The sequence below is a fragment of the Tamandua tetradactyla genome, chromosome 24, assembly GCF_023851605.1.
Source record: "Tamandua tetradactyla isolate mTamTet1 chromosome 24, mTamTet1.pri, whole genome shotgun sequence".
NCBI lineage: Eukaryota > Metazoa > Chordata > Mammalia > Pilosa > Myrmecophagidae > Tamandua > Tamandua tetradactyla.
The window spans coordinates 52,441,540-52,461,162 of record NC_135350.1 but is presented as its reverse complement, the minus strand read 5'-3'; the positions used below and the strand labels follow the sequence as shown (position 1 = coordinate 52,461,162).

At 36.9% G+C, this 19,623-nt stretch overlaps 1 long non-coding RNA gene and 1 pseudogene across 1 annotated transcript in view; both read right to left on the bottom strand.

Annotated features, from left to right (window-relative positions):
* LOC143668354 (uncharacterized) overlaps positions 1–19,623 on the bottom strand; it is an 86,931-nt gene that overhangs the window by 64,317 nt on the left and 2,991 nt on the right. The gene's annotated exons all lie outside the window — the stretch shown is intronic.
* Positions 10,687–13,946, bottom strand: LOC143668352 (matrin-3 pseudogene; annotated as a pseudogene).

Sequence of the window (19,623 nt, the reverse complement as noted above, 5' to 3'; positions counted from 1 at the left end):
ATGGAGCAGGTTTAGCTTGTGATGCGTTTTAAGGCCTTAACATAAGATGCTGCCTATTGTGCTCCTTGATCCGTGAAGATGGTTATCTGATGATAGAGCTTTTACACTGTGACTATGTGATTGTGTCTGATGCTCCTTTTTTCTTCTTCTTCTTTTTTTAATGCTCCATTTATGGCAGGTATGGACAGATGAGTAAAAAAGTATGGATTAAAATAAATAAATAATATGGGGGATAAGGGGGAAAATAAATTGGGTAGACTGAAATACTAGTGGTCAGTGAGAGGGAGGGGTGAGGGGTATGGGATATACGAGTTTATTCTTTTTATTTCTTTTTCTGGAGTTTGATACAAATGTTCTAAAAATGATCGTGGCGATGAATACACAACTAAGTGATGATATCATGAGCCACTAATTGTATACCATGTATGGGCTGTATGTGTGTGAAGATTTGTCAGTAAAAATAGACCAGAAAAAAAAAAAAAAGGGAAAGAAGCTGCCTACTCCCAGGAACCAACTCTGGTTGGAGGGAATTAGCTATGGAGAGGAGAAGGGATTGTTTTTTCACATGTTAAGCACTGCTCAAGGTGTTTTACTGATGTTAGCGCTTTTAATCTACGCAAGAACCTCATGAGATAGATATCATTATCCCCATTTTATAGGCAAGAAGTTAAGTAAGTTACTAAAGGTAGCAGAACTGGTCAGTGGAAGAGCCAGGATAGAGTTTAGATGCTTTTGGTTCCATTTTTCTATGCTGCTTGACTGTCATGACCTTGACCTCCTAAGCCCTAAGCCTAGATGTTCTGCTTATTTATATCATATCAATTATATTATTTATATTATATTAATATAATATATTAATATTAATATATTAATATAATGTTTATTATATTAATGTTTATATTATATTTTTGTGATATATAGATACAATATTTATATTTATATTATAATTTATACTTTAATATAATTACATTATATGATTTAATATTAATATAATCTATAATATTTATAATGTTTATATATTATATAGATATAATATTTATTACATATAATATTTATATTATATTAATATAATATATTGATATATTAATATTTCATCATTAATCAGGTTTAGACTGCCTCACTTGGCAGCTTAATATTATAGTATTTGAGAATGTTCAAACTGATGGGGACTTTAGAAGTCATTAATCAAGCCACACCATCTCCAAGATGTGAAAAGTAAGCTGATCTTCCCCTCACACCGGATGGACTCCTTCCTATAAGACCACTTACTTCTGCATTCATTTATTCCTCCAAGCAAGGATCATGAAGCGGTCCTTAGACTCCTTGCACTATAGAACAGCAGCTCCTCCTAACCACAAAAAGACAGAGGTGGGTGTGGCCCCAGCTGGTCTCCCAGCTGCTCAGCTCAGCCTTAGCACCATTCCCAGCTGCTCAGCTCAGCCTTAGCACCTCTCTTCAATGTGCTGGGCTTTGTCTCGTCTCTCCTCTGGCCCTTCTGCAGTGGCCATTGGTGCAGAGTGACTCAAAGCTTAGGCTTCAGAGTTAGAACAGACCTGGGTTCAAATTCCAGGGCTATTGCTTTCTAGCTGTATGACCTTGGGAGTACTACTTAGCCTCACTGAAGATTCCATTTCCTCATCTTTAAATGGGGATTCAGATACCTATTTTACAAGGTGATTGGAAAGATTAAATGAAATGGTCTATATGGTAACTCGTGGTAACTATAGACACTGCTGCCGTAATTTACATTATTAATGGCTAACTCTTGGCATAGGCCCATTCCTTGTGAGTCAAGTTTAAGGGAAGCAATCATCTCAAACATGGTGGCTGATTTCTCAACCAGATGAGTAGAAAAATTCAGAACCATTAGGCCTGCTCCATGGGCCCAGAAGGTATTGAAGGTTCTAAACTCACCGTGTCAGTGGAACCCAAAACCCCACTTTGGAACACTGGCATCTGTCTGTTGGAGACTGACTACTGATGGGTTGTGATGGGACTCTAGTAAGAAATTGATTTACAGAGTGCTGCCCTGCATCCTGTTGGCTTCTGGTTGTGCCTTCTAGTTTGTAGTGATGTGAGATTTGAATCTTTGGAGACAGACAGTCCAGGGTTTTAAATTTGGCTTTATCATTTGCAAATTGTGTGAACCTGGGCCTCTCTCAGTGTGAATTTCTCATTTGTAAAATACCGATAATTCCTGCCTCAAAAGGATGTTATAAAGATTTAATGAGTAAATCGTAAATACATGATGGGTGTATTTGATCAATATTTGATCATTATTATCCCTGAATAGGTTAGAGAGGCATTTCATGTTATGGAAGAATAATGCTATATTGCCAAATATACTGGCTGTTTGGTTATCTAGACACCTCCCTTTCGTTCCCTTTGTGAATTCCCTACCAATTAGGAATGGGACCAGCCTTACAGGTCTAGAAAGTGGCCATGAAAATTCCAGGAAGCTCATTAACAAGTTCACATTTGCCCAAAGCACAAGAAATTGAAGATAAAAATCAAAATGCCAATGCTTTAACTGATTTCGAAAAAGCCAACTTATAATTGGGAAAAACATCCGAAGTGAACCGAAAAACATTTATTCCTATAGGAAAACTAAATAAGAAGCTTAATTATGGACAGGAAGTTTCTTGATGATATCAGGCTCAGAATGGGTCTGACGACTCCAGTACTTGCTGGCATCTGCCCTGAGGGCCAGATGGTCCATCTTTGCGTTAGAAACAGGACTGCCAGGTGGCCAGGATGCTTGCATTGGCAAGGCAGGGCCCTTTCCCCTCTGGACTACAGGAATCACTCTGCTGAAGTGCTCCTCTTCATTCTCATTTCTTCTCTGTGCCTCAACACCAAATCCCTTTCCTGATTGACACATTCTTTCTTTAGATATGCTAATACAATCGATAAGGTTACTGAGGAGTTCTCGCACTCTCAGCTTCTGGTGTGGGAAACATTTTGTCTCTGAGATGGCTTTTGAATATGTCTTATGTCATCTATTATGTGTCAGTTTTTTTTATAGTTGAACTCTCAGAGTTGGAGGAAAAGGAGGCTGTCTTTACTTCTCACACATGCTTAGAAATGGGGATTATGACTTGCCAGACTTGGATGGCGTTTCCTCCACTGCCTTCCAGAGATCCTGATAGAAGCTTCTTTACTCTGGATTAATCTGGCTTTGTATTTAGTAGAGCTGTCCCTTGCCTGGGAAACCTTACCTTTATACCTTGGCACACATCATTTTGCTATTTCTTTCTATTTATTCATGATGGGTGACTTCTGGTGATATATCATTTATTACCTTTTATTTTTTTTTCCTAAGGGATTTCTATACTTTAAAATGAGGTGGCTGTCTGGAAATATAATTGGGGTCAATTTCCTGGGAAAATCATTTGTGTAGTCAAAATTTATTTAGCAACAGCCCCTGGTGTACTTGCATTTGCATCTTTTTCTCTTAGAGTCGGGTTTGGATTCTTAGAAGCAACACTTAATGTTCGGGCTTCCACATCCATCATAAAAATGCCAAGAATGGGCAGGCCACGGTGGCTCAGCGGCAAGAATGCTTGCCTGCCATGCCAGAGGACCCAGGTTCGTTTCCCGGTGCCTGCCCATGTAAAAATGCCAAGAATGCAGAATGAAGTAGTGGTGCTTATGTAAGTTTTGGAAATATCTTACCCAGTGACCAAAAACAATTAAATGTAGAAATATCTTCTTAAAAGGCTACAGTGAAGAGAGAAATGCGAAGTCCCAAGTGAGTTGTGGGTCAAAGACATTAGAAGATCTGCTGACCCATAAAGAAGTCAGAGTTTAGGCCTCTCTGGAGGAGGGCATGAAGTAGGCTCTGTTGACGCGGGGAGAAAAGAAAAGTGTCTGCTGCTCGGGATTCAAAGAATGAAGGTCTACTGCTAGTGGTGAGTAAATGATGAAATAAGTGAGCCAAAGAAAAGACCTTCCAAAAGGAAAACAAGCACCTCCCAGGTGAAGAAAAGTCAAAGAAGGAGAACCTTTGTGGAATACAAGCACAGTACAAAGGAAGTTAATTACAGAAAGCAGCCCTGTACAAAACTAAGTCTCAATATTTCAAATCCTCTCTGAAAGCAATGGAGACTTTATGTGGCAGATTGTGTCAAATACATAACTTAGAACTACATGACATTTAGAATGGAAAATAGACTAAGGAAAGGGTCTTTTAGGTTTCATTTAAGATTATTCACTCCTGCTTACAGATAACTTTAGATTGAAATTTTTTAAATATGAGGCTACATTTTCCCTTCAGATGGGGAAATCGAACGACTGTTGTGGTTAATTGCTGTGTATGTCACTAAACACATATCCATACCCTGAGTTTGGACTCAGATTCTTGTTCTGAATTGGACAATCAGAATTGCGTTGTAACCAAAGAATCCTTAATCCTGATTCTGATTGTTCTTTTTCATTTTCCTTGGCAACTCCATCCTCCCACCCTTCTGCATCATGATGCTATTTTTACCAAATACTGTCGTATTCCCAATTTTGATAGCAGTGTGTTTTTTTCTTTGTTTGTGGGCAAAGAAAATCTTTGACTTGTATTTACGATAAATGTTCTGTCCTTTTTGACACAGTTCTTGCTAACCAGCAAATGTCAGATCCATTCTTTCTGCAGGAGAGGGTGCGTGTTGTTGGTGAAAGTTTGCAACTGCCTGGGTTTAAAGCCTGCTGGCTTTAAGCACTTTATAAATCCGTGACTCTCAGCAAGTTGACTCATCAGCCTGATTTTTGCCTCATAAGAGTATCATGAGAATTCAATGAGAAAACATATGTGTGATTTTTGGCTAGGTGGTTAAGGAATGAACACTTCTGAAAATAGACTGCATATTTTTAAAGTAAATTACCTCTTATGAGAAGTTCATTTTACTCTCTAGAACATAGCATATGCATGGGGGTCCCAGTTGACATGGAGACCGTGGGGGGAAAAGGATCTTTCTGAGCGTAGGAGGCAGCATGCCTGATTCACAAAAGTGAGCAGAGGAATGGGGAAAACCGAGCCCCTTTTCAAACTGGACTCTTACTCCTAAACGTTCCCCCAATCTCTGCAAATTTGATGTAACTTTTTTCTTTCCATTCATTTATTCTTGGTTAATTGAGTTGATGAGGTACTAGAAGGGAACATTTATTTTATTTATTTATTTATTAGAGAAGTTGTAGGTTTACAGAAAATCATGCATAATATAAAGCCCCCATATACCATCAATACTTCGCATTAGTGTGGTACATTTGTTACAATTGATGAAAGAACATTTTCATAAGTAATTTTATAATTGTACTACTAAATATAACTATAGTCCATAGCTTCCATTAAGGTTCATTGCTGTAGTGTAAAGTCCTATGGTTGTTTTTGGTTTTTAATATTTATTCTAATAACATATATACAACCTAAAATTTCTCCTTTTAATCACATTCAGTATATAATTCTGTGCAGGCACGTATATTCACCATGTTGTGCTGCTATCACTGCCATGCACTACCACAATTTTTCATCAATCCAAATAGAAACTCTGTGCAGCTTAAGCATTAACTCCCCATTCTCAACACTTATTCAGGTCCTGGTCCTATATTCTAGCATTCTGATTCTATGAGTTCGCTTATTCTAATTACATCATATCAGTGAGATCATACAATTTTGTCCATTTGTGTCTGGTTTATTTTATTCAACGTGGTATCTTTAAGGTTTATTCATGTTGTTGCATGTTTCAGAACTTCATTCCTTTTTGCAGCTGAAAAATAATTCATTGTATGTATATGCCACATTTTGTTTCTTCATTCTCCTGTTGATGGACACTTGGTTGCTCCCATCTTTTAGCAATTTAGAATAATGCTGTTATGAATATCAGTGTGCAAAAATCTGTGTGAGTCCCTGCTTTCAGTTCTTTTGAATATAGATCTAGAGGTAGGATCATAGGGTAATTCTCTACTTAACTTTCAGAGGAGCAGCCAAGTTCTTTTCCACATGTGCTACACCAGTTTACATTCCCACCAACAATGCACTACTGTTTCTATTTTTCCATATCCTCCCCAACATTTGTTAAGTTTTCAGTTTTTAATAGTAGCCATTCTAGTGGGTATCTCATTAGGGATTTGCATTTCCCTAATGGCTAACAATATTGGGCATCTTTTCATGTATTTATTAGCCATTTGTATGTCTTCTTTGGAGAAATGCCTGTTCAACTCTTTTGCCCATTATTTAGTCAAGTTCTTTGTCTTTTTTGTTGTTGAGTTGTAGGATTCTTTTATATATTCTGGATCACATAGGTGGTTTCCAAATATTTCCTTCCATTGTGTGGGCTGTTATTTTATTTTCATGAAGAAGTCTTTTGATCCACAAAAGGTTTTAATATTGATGAAGACCTATTGTTTTTTCTGCTGCTTATGCTTTTAATGTAAAGTCTAAGAAACCATGGCCTATCACAAGGTCCTGAAGATAATTCCTGATGTTATTTTCTAGGAGTTTTATAGTTTTGGTTCTTATAGTTAGATCTTTGACCCATTTTGAGCTGATTTTTTTATATGGCGTGAAGTAGGAGATCTGCCTTTATTCTTTTACATATGGAAATCCATTTTCCCAGGACCATTTGTTAAAGAGGCTATTCTCTCCTCATTGACATGGCTCCCTTGTCAAAAATCAATTGGAACAACAACAAAATAAAACGTCAATTTGCCACATATGTGAGAGTTTATTTTTGAACTCTCAATTTGATTCCATTGGTCTGTATGTCTGTCCTTATGCCCATACCATGCTGTTTTGATTACTGAGGGCTTGTAATAAATTTTAAGATCTAGAAGTGTGAGCCCTCAAACTTCATTCTTCTTTTTCAAGATTGTTTTGGCTATTAAAGGCTCCTTATCCCTCTATATAAATTTGATGATTCGCTTTTCATTTTAGCCAAAAAGGTTATTGGAATTTTGACTGGTATTGCATTGAATCTGTAAATTGATTGGGTAGAATTAACATCTTAACCATGAACATGGGGTGTCTTTCCATTTATTTAGGTCTTCTTTTATTTCTTTTAGTAGTGTTTTGTAGTTTTCTGTGTATAAGTCCTTTATATTTTGTATAGATTTATGGCTAGATATATTTGATTCTTTTAGTTACTATTCTAAATAGAATATTTTTCTTAATTTCCTGTTTTGATCATTCATTGCTTGTGTATAGAAACTGCTGATTTTTAGGTGTTGTTCTCGTATCCTGCCAGTTTGCTGAATTCATTTATTAGTTCTTTTAGCTTTGTTGTGGATTTTTTAGGATTTTCTGTATATAAGGTCATGTAATCTGCAAATAGTGAAAGTTTGACTTCTTCCTTTCCAAATTAGATGCCTTTTATTTATTTATTTTTTACTATAATTGCTCTGGCAAGAATTTCCAGTACAATGTTGAATAACAGTGGTAACCTTGGGCATCCTTGTATTGTTTCTGATCTTAGAGGAAAAGTTCTCAGAATTTTCACTGAGTATGATGTTAGCTGTGGGTTTCTCATATACGCCCTTTATCATGTTAAGGAAGTTTCCTTCTATTCCTATTTTTCTAAGAGTTTAAGCAAGATTTGTGGTACTTTTTTTTTTTTTTAAATTTTTTTATTAATCAAAAAAAAGAAAAGAAATTAACACAACATTTAGAAATCATTCCATTCTACAAATGCACTCAGTAATTCTTAGTATCATCACATAGATGTATGATCATCATTTCTTAGTACATTTGCATCGATTTAGGAAAAGAACTAGCAAAACAGCAGAAAAAGATATAGAATGTTAATATAGAGAAGAGAATTAAAATAATAATACTAATAATATATATATATATAAAAAGGAAAAAGAAAAAAAACAAAAACAAAAGATACAAACACACAAACAAACAAACAAAAAACCATATTTCAGGTGCAGCTTCATTCAGTGTTCCAACCTAGTTACATTACACTTAGGTATTATTGTGCTGTCCATTTTTGAGTTTTTGTATCTAGTCCTGTTGCACAGTCTGTAGCCCTTCAGCTCCAATTACCCATTATCTTACCCTGTTTCTAACTCCTGCTGGTCTCTGTTACCAATGATATAGTCCAAGCTGATTCTCGAATGTCGGTTCACATCAGTGGGACCTTACAGTATTTGTCCTTTAGTTTTGGGCTAGACTCACTCAGCATAATGTTCTCTAGGTCCATCCATGTTATTACATGCTTCATAAGTTTAGTCTGTCTTAAAGCTGCATAATATTCCATCGTAGGTATACGCCACAGTTTGTTTAGCCACTTGTCTGTTGATGGACATTTTGGCTGTTTCCATCTCTTTGCAATTGTAGATAATGCTGCTATAAACACTGGTGTACAAATGTCCGTCTGTGTCTTTGCCCTTAAGTCCCTTGAGTAGATACCTAGCAGTGGTATTGCTGGGTCGTAATCCATTCTGCCATTCTATGTCTTTTGATTGGGAAATTCAGTCCATTAACTTTTAGTATTATTACTGTTTGGATAATATTTTCCTCTACCATTTTGGCTTTTGTATTATATATATCATATCTGATTTTCCTTCTTTCTACACTTTACTCCATACCTCTCTCTTCTGTCTTTTCGTATCTGACTCTAGTGCTCCCTTTAGTATTTCTTGCAGAGCTGGTCTCTTGGTCACAAATTCTCTCAGTGACTTTTTGTCTATAAATGTTTTAATTTCTCCTTCATTTTTGAAGGACAATTTTGCTGGATATAGGAGTCTTGGTTGGCAGTTTTTCTCTTTTAGTAATTTAAATATATCATCCCACTGTCTTCTAGCTTCCATGGTTTCTGCTGAGAAATCTACACATAGTCTTATTGGGTTTCCCTTGTATGTGACAGATTGTTTTTCTCTTGCTGCTTTCAAGATCCTCTCTTTCTCTTTGACCTCTGACATTCTAACTAGTAAGTGTCTTGGAGAATGCCTATTTGGGTCTATTCTCTTTGGGGTGCGCTGCACTTCTTGGATCTGCAAATTTAGGTCTTTCATAAGAGTTGGGAAATTTTCAGTGATAATTTCTTCCATTAGTTTTTCTCCTCCTTTTCCCTTCTCTTCTCCTTCTGGGACACCCACAACACGTATATTTGTGCGCTTCATATTGTCATTCAGTTCCCTGATCCCCTGCTCAAGTTTTTCCATTCTTTTCTCTATAGTTTCTGTTTCTTTTTGGAATTCAGATGTTCCATCCTCCAGTTCACTAATTGTAGCTTCTGTCTCTTTAGATCTACCATTGTAGGTATCCATTGTTTTTTCCATTTTTTCTTCTTTGTCCTTCACTCCCATAAGTTCTGTGATTTGTTTTTTCAGATTTTCTATTTCTTCTTTTTGTTCAGCCCATGTCTTCTTCATGTCCTCCCTCAATTTATTGATTTCATTTTTGAAGAGTTTTTCCATTTCTGTTCGTATATTCAGCATTAGTTGTCTCAGCTCTTGTATCTCATTTGAACTATTGGTTTGTTCCTTTGACTGAGCCATATCTTCAATTTTCCGAGCGTCATCCATTATTTTCTGCTGGTGTCTGGGCATTTGATCAGATTTCCCTGGGTGTGGGACCCAGCTGGTTGAAAGCTTTTTCTGTGAAATCTCTGGGCTCTGTTTTTCTTTTCCTGCCCAGTAGGTGGCGCTCATGGCGCTCGTCTGTCTGCACGGCAGTCGGCCTGGGAAACCGCTTGTGGAGGCGGGGGTCGCTGGCCAATGCGGCTTGGGAGAGTGCCGGTCCTAATTGCCCAGCTGGCCCGAAACGCCAAGCGTGACGGGAGGGCCCCGCTATCCAACGTTCCCAGTCAGACCGGGGAGCCACGTGTGTGAGGGGACCCCAGTCGCCAGCCGCCCCGGCCGGGAAAACACGCACCCCTCGGGTATCTCACCGCAGCGGATTCTCCCTGCCCGTTCAGCTGTTCCAGAATGGGGTACGCTGTCTTTTTGGTCTCTGTCGTGGCTCCAGGAGCTGTTTCGTATTATTTCTGTTTCTTTAGTTGCTTTTCTGGAGGAGGAACCAAGACCCGCGCGTCTTACTAAGCCGCCATCTTCTCCGGAAGTCCAAGATTTGTGGTACTTTTTGGAATGCTTGGAAGGATTCCCACGTGAAGCCACGTGGTCTTGGGTTCTTCATTGTTTGGAAGGTTTTTTTTTTTGGTTATCATTCCAAACATGTATAACCAATGGCCTAGGTTTCTTTATTCATATTCACTTCAGTAACTTGAATCCACAGATATAAGCAGAATATAAGCAGAAAGTTACAAGTAAACACAGATTATACATGCAAATTTCTTTCCACAAAGGTCACATGTGCAGGTACATGTATTAGAAGCGTGCGTCTAGAATCATGGCCAAACTTTTTAAAATGCAGAAATGTAAAATTACATCTTGAAATATGAAGAGATGGTCTACACACTTCAAAACTCAAATATTGCTTATACCAGAGATGTATGACAACTACAGGATTCAAGTGACAAGTAATAAGATCTCAAGAAATTAATACTGGTCAAAGAGAACAGGAATAGTTTTTACATTTCGCTGAAAATACATTGACTACTAGAATACGAAATCTAGCGGGAAATTAGGAAAAATATTACAAAATCTAAAGCCAATTACTTAATATTTCTTATTATCTAAACAACAGCATGACATTAAAAGAAAACTGCACCTGCATCTTAATTGCCAATCTCGTATTAACAAAGTTCTTCCAAAAGGAAATGCAACTAAAAAGCTTCAAATTCCAAATTAAAAGTCTGCAAGGCTCAGATTAAAATGTGGAATGTTTCAGATGAAAGTAATAATAAAAATACAATTGGTTTTGTTCTTTATTGAATGGAATCCAAAGTTCTTGACATTTCTTTGAAACCTGGAACTACTGAATTTAATTTCTCTGTTTCTACATCTTTTTCTTAGCAGTGCAAGTTATCTTAAGTAGCTTACGGAGTCGCTGTCTACAAAGTACTTCTGTCTGTTGCCATTCTGATAAAACAAAAACTATTCTTCATTAACTTAACAGTATATGCATTTTTGCTATAACACTTAAACACATGAACAGACATCTATTATTGTTTCCACTAAAACAAAAGAGTACAATATTTCTTCTATCGGTGCTGTATTTAAAAAAGGTTAACATTAAAAACAAAGAACCATTATTTTCTTTTGAAATCATTAAGCTTCTTGAACATCTTAAGCTTCCTTCTTCTGCCTGCGTTCTTCTGCCAATTTATTCAGAAATTTCTTCAATTTCTGATAATGAGGAAGGCTGCTGCAATGAGTATTCTTTGCAACTTCTTCATTTGTATAAAAGAGTGAACACAGCTTACAGTAAAAACCTGTTTTAGGTATCACATAGTCTATACCAACGGGAACATTGGGCTGATATGGTCCAGTGCTATACTCATCTGGAATTGTATAGTCCTCCTTGTTTTCATCACTTTGGCCATCTGCATTCTCACTTGCATCTTTGTTGGGATCATCAGCACTCTCAGCAGATTCGGCTCCCGGTTCTGTGTTTTCCTCATTTTTAATTCCATTTTCCAACGCTGCTTCGTTTTCTTGGTCAAGTTCCTCCATCTTGTCCACCTTTTTAAACTTTTTCTTTGCTGCAGCTGAAGAACTTGCATTTGCATCTTTTTTCACAGCTTTGTCTGAAGATTCCGTTTTCCCATCAGAAGCCACATCACCTAAATTGGCAAGATCGGTCTCATCTCCCACAGAACTCCCACTTTATAGCAGTGCTGCGGCTTCTTCTTCGTCTACAAGTAGCTCATCTTCAGATTCAAGAAGCATGTTAGGTTCCTGTTCTGTCTGGTCATCTTTTATGTCTTTTTCTCCATCTTCACCTGACTTCTCCTCTTGTTCTTTACCTTCACCTGTACTTTCAGTCTTCTGGGAACCATCAGTTTTGGATTTTTTATCACTTGGAGATTCTTTGCCATCTGGAGAGTAAGATCTTTTTTGAGATTTATCTTTTTTCAGTAAGTCAATGCCTCTGTTGGGAATCCTCAGTACCAGTTTTTTATATTTCTCAGACAAATCAACCTTCACACATCTCCCCTGAAACCAAAGGGCCTTTTTCAAACAATGATCAACCATTGCCATTGCATCTTCTCTGGTCTCCATCTCAATAAAGGACTGACTTTTCATCCTCATCAGTATATAATTCTTTATTTTCCCATAGGGCTCGGCAAGTTTGAGGACAGCACTGTCAGAATAGCCAGAATGGGGTAAATTGCTGAGATGTATCACACGTCCAAGCTCCTGCTTTTGATCAAACTTCTGATCTGGCTTCCCTTCAGGTTTCTTTATTCTTTTATACTTCTGGGACAAATGAACTCTCACTGGCTTGCCAAATACCAACGCTGGTGTGGTTGTATAATAATCAACTGCAGCCTGAGCATCTTCTGTGGTTGCCATTTCAATAAATGCCTCATTAATCTTATTTAAAATCAGATGATTTGAAATAACTCCAAATGGTTCCACCAGCTGTAACAGTTGGTACCTCAGGTTTTTCCCTCGTTGAAAATCCATGATGTGAACAACTCTGCTAGTTTCCACTCTGCCTTTTTGCATGTGTCTTGGTCCTTGCAGGTTTCCATTTCCAGCACCCAGATTTCCTCTTGGTCCAACTGCTGGTCCCCCAAGATGACATGAGGGAGGTGGAGGTCCCAGAATTCCTGGTGCTGGGTTTGTAGACTGCTGCAGCATGAATGGATCTCCCATTGTGTGTCCTGTATCATTGTCAGGATTCCATTCTGGGTAGATTTCAAGAAGAAGCTGGCATCGATGACTGTGACTTGCGTCATTGATATGTTGACTCCACTCCTTATTAGAATGAACTGGCAAATCACATATAGAGCACAGATGGGGATAACCCTTCGGTAAGAGTCCACGAAAGTCTTCAATATTGCTACTTGGAGGAGTGCCTCTCTTTTTCTCAAAGAGAGATCTCTCTTGTAAGGGGCCAGGACCACGTCCCATTCTCTCATACTCACTATCAAATTTATGATAGTTATGCGAGGTCTCACCAAAAAAAGAATCATCCCTACACCTTTCTCCATCTCTTAATCTGTCATCTTCACAATCCATTCTGTCATAATAACCAGATTCTTGAGAACGACTTCCATGGTCATAATCAAGCACTGGGTTGAGACTAAGACCACGATCATCAAAACTATCTCTTCTAAAGTGCCTTTTTTCTTCCCAATCATCCCTAGGTACTCTGTATGGTGGATCCCGTGTAGCAGATCTGCCATCTCTACCATAACTCAATGTAGGGCCTTCTTCAGTTCTCCTCCTTTTAAGCTGTAGAAGGATTTGGAGCAAATTCTCAGGAGTAATCTTGTCCTCTGGATAACGACTCAGTTCATCTAAGTCTCTAGCAGACAGACCAAAGCTGGCCAAAATGTTACTGGCCTGGTCTGCATCTCCACGGTGTTGAGAAGACAAAGGAAGTGGACCTCTACTTCCAATGTTAAATATAGACTGCAAATTATGGGAAGAAGTACTAGCAGAAGACAGTGCACTATGAGCTCCTTGTTGATTCAATGAAGAACTCATTCCAAGATTCATTAAGCTAGCAAGGCGTGCAGTACCCTGGTTCATCCTTCCAAGAGATGCTGGCATACTTAAAGACTGGGTAGCAGCAGCAAGAAGGCCTATTCCTGCTGCAGACAGGTCACGCCCATGACCCTGCGAGTCCCTACCGAGAGATGACTGCTGGAATGACTTGGACATTGTAGAACTATGTCTTGACTAGTTTAGAGATTTTAAAAAATTATTTTAAGACGGCCAAAAATAAAACTCACACTAGAAAGCTAGGTTAACTTTGCTTCAAAAAATGGTAACACCAAGAAAAAGGATCAATAAGGACTGTAGAATCTTCTTCAAGCTGAGAACCAGCGGACAACTCTTAGGGAGAGGGAGAGGGAAAAGGAGCAGCACCTCTCTCTCTCAGAGAGCGGGACCTGTTTGGAAGTTTTAGTTTACTGATTAAATCTCTACTCATTATTGGTTTGTTGAGAACTTTTATTTCTTCTTGACTCAGTGTAGGTAATTTGTCTGTTTCTAGGAATTTGCCCATTTTCTAGGTTATCTAATTTATTGGTGGACAGTTGTTCCTAGTATCCTCTTATTGTCCTTTGTCTTTCTGTGGGGTCAGTAGCAACTTACCCCTTTTCATTACTTATTTGCATCCTCTCCCTTTTTTACTTTGCCAACCAGCAAAAGGCTTGTTGATTTATTGTTTTTTTTTCACAGAACTAACTTATGGTTTTATTGATTCCCTCTATCATTTTTTATTCTTTATTCCATTTATCTCTACTCTAACGTTTGTTATTATTTCCTTCCTTCTGTTTGTTCTGGGTTTAGTTTGCTCTGCTTTTCTAGATCCTCCAGTTTTGAAGTTAGGTCTCTGATTTGAGATCTCTTTTTTTTTAATGTTAGCACTTACGACTATAAATTTCCCTTTCAGCACTGCCTTAGCCACATCCCTTAAGTTTTTGCAGGTGAGCATTCTATCACTGAACAACACATGCACCTTCTAAATCTCATAAGTTTTGGTATATTTTGCTTTTGTTTTCATTTACTTCAGGATACTTCCTAATTTCCCTTTCAACCTATTGTTTGTTTAAGAGTACATAGTTTAATTTCCATTTATTTGTGAATTTTCCGTTTCTTCCTCTGAGTTCAAACTTCATTCCATTGTGGTTAGAGAAGATATATCATATGATTTCAATATTTTTTAATTTATTGAGAATTGTTTTGTGACTTAACATATGGTCTATCTTGGAGAATGATCCGTGTATCCTATAGAAGAATGTGTATTCTGCTGCTGCTGTATGAATTGTTCTATAAGGTCTGATTGTTTTACAGTATCATTCAAGTCTTCTATTTACTTATTGATAAATGTTCTGATCAATATTCATAGTGGTGTACTGAAGTCTTCAACTATAATGTAGAACTATTTCTCCCTTCAAATTTGTCAATAGTTGCTTTATGTATTTTATATATTTTATGTCTCTGCTGTTAGTATTTACTAGTTATTGAATTGACCCTTTATCAATATATAATGTCTTTCTTTGTCCCTTGTAATAATGTTTTTCCTAAAGTGTATTTTTTCTGCTGTTAGTATAGTTACCTCGGCTCTGTTTTGGCTACTACTTATGATATATATATATATATATTTGTTTAACGTTCTTTCACCTTCAATCTACTTATGTCTTGGAATTTAAGGAAGTCTCTTTTGGAGAGAATATAGCTGGGTCATGTTTTTTGGTCCTTTCTGACAATCTCTGTCTTTTGACTGGAGAGTTTAATCTATTTACATTTAAAGTAACTACTGATTATGCAAGATTTTCTTCTGACATTTTGCTATTTGGTCTTTGTAAGTCATACCTTTTTTGACCCTCAATTCTTCTGCTAATGTCTATTTCTATATTTATTTGATTTTTTTGTATTGCACCATTTTGAGTCCCTTCTCATTTCTTTTTGAATATATTTTTCAGGTATTTTTTCTTTGTGATGACCATGGGGTTGAAGTCTAGCATTCTAAATCTATAACAATCATATTAGATTTTGTACCAATTTATCTTCAGTAGCATATACATACACTGTTCCTGTACTGCTCAGCCTTCCTACCTTTTTTTTAGTGCAATTTTATTGAGATACATTCACATACCATATAATCATCCAAAGTATACAGAGTTCATAGTATCATCATATGGTTGTGCATTCATCACCACAATAAATTTTGAATGTTCTCATTGTTACAAAAAAAAGAATAAAAATAATAATGAAAAAGAACATCTAAAACATCCCATATCCCTTAGCACCATCCTACTGTTTATTTATTATCTCTATTTTCTTACTTATTTGTCCATACACTGGATAAAGGGAGTGTCAGGCACAAGGTCACACTGTAAAAGCTGTATAGTTATACAATCATCTCCAAGAATCAAGTTCAAGAATCAAGAATTACAGTTCAACAGTTTCTGATATTTCCTTCTACCTATTCTAATACACTAAAAACTAAAAAGGGACATTTACCTAATGCATAAGAATAAACTCCAGAATGACTTCTCGACTATATTTGAAATCTCTCAGCCACCGAAACTTTATTTTGTCTCATTTCTCTTTCCCCTTTTGGTCAAGAAGACTTTCTCAATACCACGATGCCAGGGCCAGACTTATCCCTGAGAGTCATATCCCATGTAGGGAGGAGGATAGTGAGTTTACTTGCAGAGATGGCTTAAAGAGAGACTGCCTTCTTTTGATACTTGTTACAAATTATATGTTTGTATAATGTACATTCAAAACCATAGATTTCTCATTATTTTTTATGCATTTGCATTTTAGTACCTGTTAGAAGTAAGATATGAAGTTACAGCAAAAAATACAATAGTAATGGCATTTATAATTGTGGACTTAGTTACCTTTATCAGAGGTATTTCTTTATGTTACTTTGATCTACTATCTAGTGTCCTTTCCTTTCAGTCTGAAGAACTCCCTTTTGTATTGCAGTGGCAGGTCTAGTGGCAGTGAACTTCCTCAGCCTTTTTTTTTTTTTTTAATCTGGGAATGTCTTAATCTTTCCCTCATTTTCTTTTAAATTTATGATACATAACCACATACAAACACAAACGTTCTTACCATATGATCATTCCGTTCTTGTTATGTAATCAATAACTCACAATATCATCGCATAGTTGTATATTCATCATCATGATCATTTCTTAGAACATTTGGATCAATTCAGAAAAAGAGATAAAAAGAAAACAGAAAAAAAATCATACATACCATACCCCTCCCTTTCGTTGATCACTAGCATTTTAATCTACTAAATTTATTTCAACATTTGTTCCCCTTATTATTTATTTATTTTTAATCCACATGTCTTACTTGTCTGTCAATAAGATAAATAAAAGGGGCATCAGACACAAGGTTTTCACAATTACACTGTCACATTGCAAAAGCTATGACATTATATAATCATCTTCAAGAAACGTGACTACTGGAGCACAGCTCTATATTTTCAGACAGTTCCCTCCCACCTTTCTATTGCACCTTAACTAAATAGGTGATATCTATTTAATGCATAAGAATAACCTCTAGGATAATCTCTCAACTCTGTATGAATCTCTCAGCCATTGACACTTTATTTTGTCTCATTTCGCTCTTCCCCCTTTTTGTCGAAAAGGTTTTCTCAGTCCCTTGGTGCTGAGTCCCAGCTCATTCTAGGATTTCTGACCCACATTTCCAGGAAGGTCCACACCCTTGGGAGTCATGTCCCACATAGAGAGGGGGTGGGCGGTTAGTTTGCTTGTCGTGTTGGCAGAGAGAGGCCACATCTGAGCAACAGAAGAGGTTCTGTTCTTTTGGGTGTGACTCTGAGGTCTAATTTTAAGTAGGTTTAGCCTATCCTTTGTGGGGTTAAAGTTTCATATGCTCAAACCCCAAGACTGGGGGCTTAGCCTATTGCTTTGGTTGTCCCCACTTCTTGTGAGAATATCAAGAATTCTCCACCTGTGTCCCTCATTTTTGAAAGAAAGTCTTGCTCCTATAAAATTCTTAGTTGGCAGTTGTTTTCTTTCAGCACTTTATGTATTTCTTACAATTGCTTTCTTGCCTCCATGGTTTCTGATGAGAATTGTTACTTAATCTTATTGGGATTCCTTTGTACATAACTTGTTGCTTTTCTCTTGCAGCTTTCAGAAATCTCTCTTTGTCCTTGGATGGTTTGATTACTATGTGTCTGGGCACAGTTCTCCTTGAGTTTATCCTGTTTAGGGTTCATTGGGATTCTTGAATATCCATAATCATTTTTTCCCCTTAAATTTGGGAAATGAAACAGCAAAGTAGTGCTTCTCAACCTCATTGCCTCTTCTTTTTCGAAATATTCGTGATGATTAAAAAACAAGCCAAAACCAAAAACTAAAACAAACTTTTTTTTAATTCATCTAGGAAAAAATTTTAAATGGAGATTCCCCACTGACCTTTGGCTCACTGCTGGAATTCAGAAGAAAAGTACTGTATTACAGCTCACCCCACAATCTGAGTTTCTCCATCAGCCTCTGGAAATAAAACTATATGTTGCTTTAACAGCTGTTTCTTCCCTCTTAATGAAATCGATGATGAAATTGAGTTCACCACAACCCTCAGGCCCAACATTCCCCTGAATTAATGATACCACATTTCTGAGAGTTAGAATAGTTTCTTTCTCTAAACTGGTGAGATGATATTATTGGATTGGAATGGGATAGCTGGCTCAAACACTTGCTATCTCTGTGTCGGATTTCTGTGAACTTTTTATATCTAGATTGAGTTGAGAGACTGCAACTCACCCAGGATATGCAAGTCAATGATTCTGAAAGAAGCATCTTGTAAAGAAAGGAGTGCTTTTTAAAGCCCTGTTAAAGAATACAAAATTAACTCTATTAACTATTAATAAAAAGGGCTTTGCAAGTCAATTCCTTTACCAACTTATCGTTATGGTTTTAAAAGAAAATTATTTCTTGGAGTATTATCTCAATCCCTTCCCCACATCCTTTATATCCTTTTGCCATCTTCCCTCTCCCTCATCTGCCTGATTCTATTCCCTAAAAAAGCATCTGAATTCTTAAAGCAATTTACTCTGATTAATGGCCAATGTCACTTTTTAAATATTTTTTAGCCAGTTTAAAGAAATAATTCTTTAAAAGCTTTTTTAAAGTAAATCAATCAGAATTCCCTATTTGCAAAAGCAGCAAAGTTTGAAGGGAGGGTGGAAATTTTATAGAACATAAAATGTGCCAGTTTTAATCCTAAAAAACACCTAGGGTAATATATAATATTCTACAAAGGTTCCATGCACTAGGGTAACTTTCCAGAAACCTACAACCTCTTGATGAGTCCCTGGACCAGATAAGTCCTGAAATGGAGAGGGGCCCAGCCTCTCCAGAACATCAACTAGTTCCATCCCCTTATCCCATATTATTGACAGCCCTTTCCAATGTTCTAAAAAATTGGAGTTTGCATAGCCCAAATACCCATAAACAGTGAGAGAAAGGTCAAAGGTGATGGTGGAGTTATATAGAAAAGGTAGGGTTTAATAAATGAATATGATTGCTGAATCATTATATTGATATTTCTTTTAGTCTCCAGTATCCTAGAGCAGCTAGAATTAAAAACCTAAAATTGTGGAATTGTAACCCATACCAAAATATGGTGTTTGCATACCTGCAACCCCATTATTAGGTATATACCTGGAGGAACTAAGAGTGGTCAAGCTCTGAAACCTGTTCTACAACTAATTGTTGTGATGTGCTTTGAAATTTATTGCTTTTTTCTATATATGTTATTTTTCACAAAAAAGAAAAAAAGTCAATTGTGATAATAAATATATATATTTATTCCTTCTAGCCTGCAGTATTCTGGAACAGCTAGAAGGAAAAACCTGAGATGATGGAATGGTAGCCCATGACAAACTCAGGGATCTGTTGTAACTACTTGTTAAAGAGTGCTTTGAAAATTACTGCTTTTTTCTTTCTTTGCTTTGTATATATGTTATATTATACAATGAAAAAGATTTTTTAAATGTGCCTTTTTTTTTTCTTAAAAACTGGCAATCTGTGATCCAGATCAGGCAGGACCAAGTTG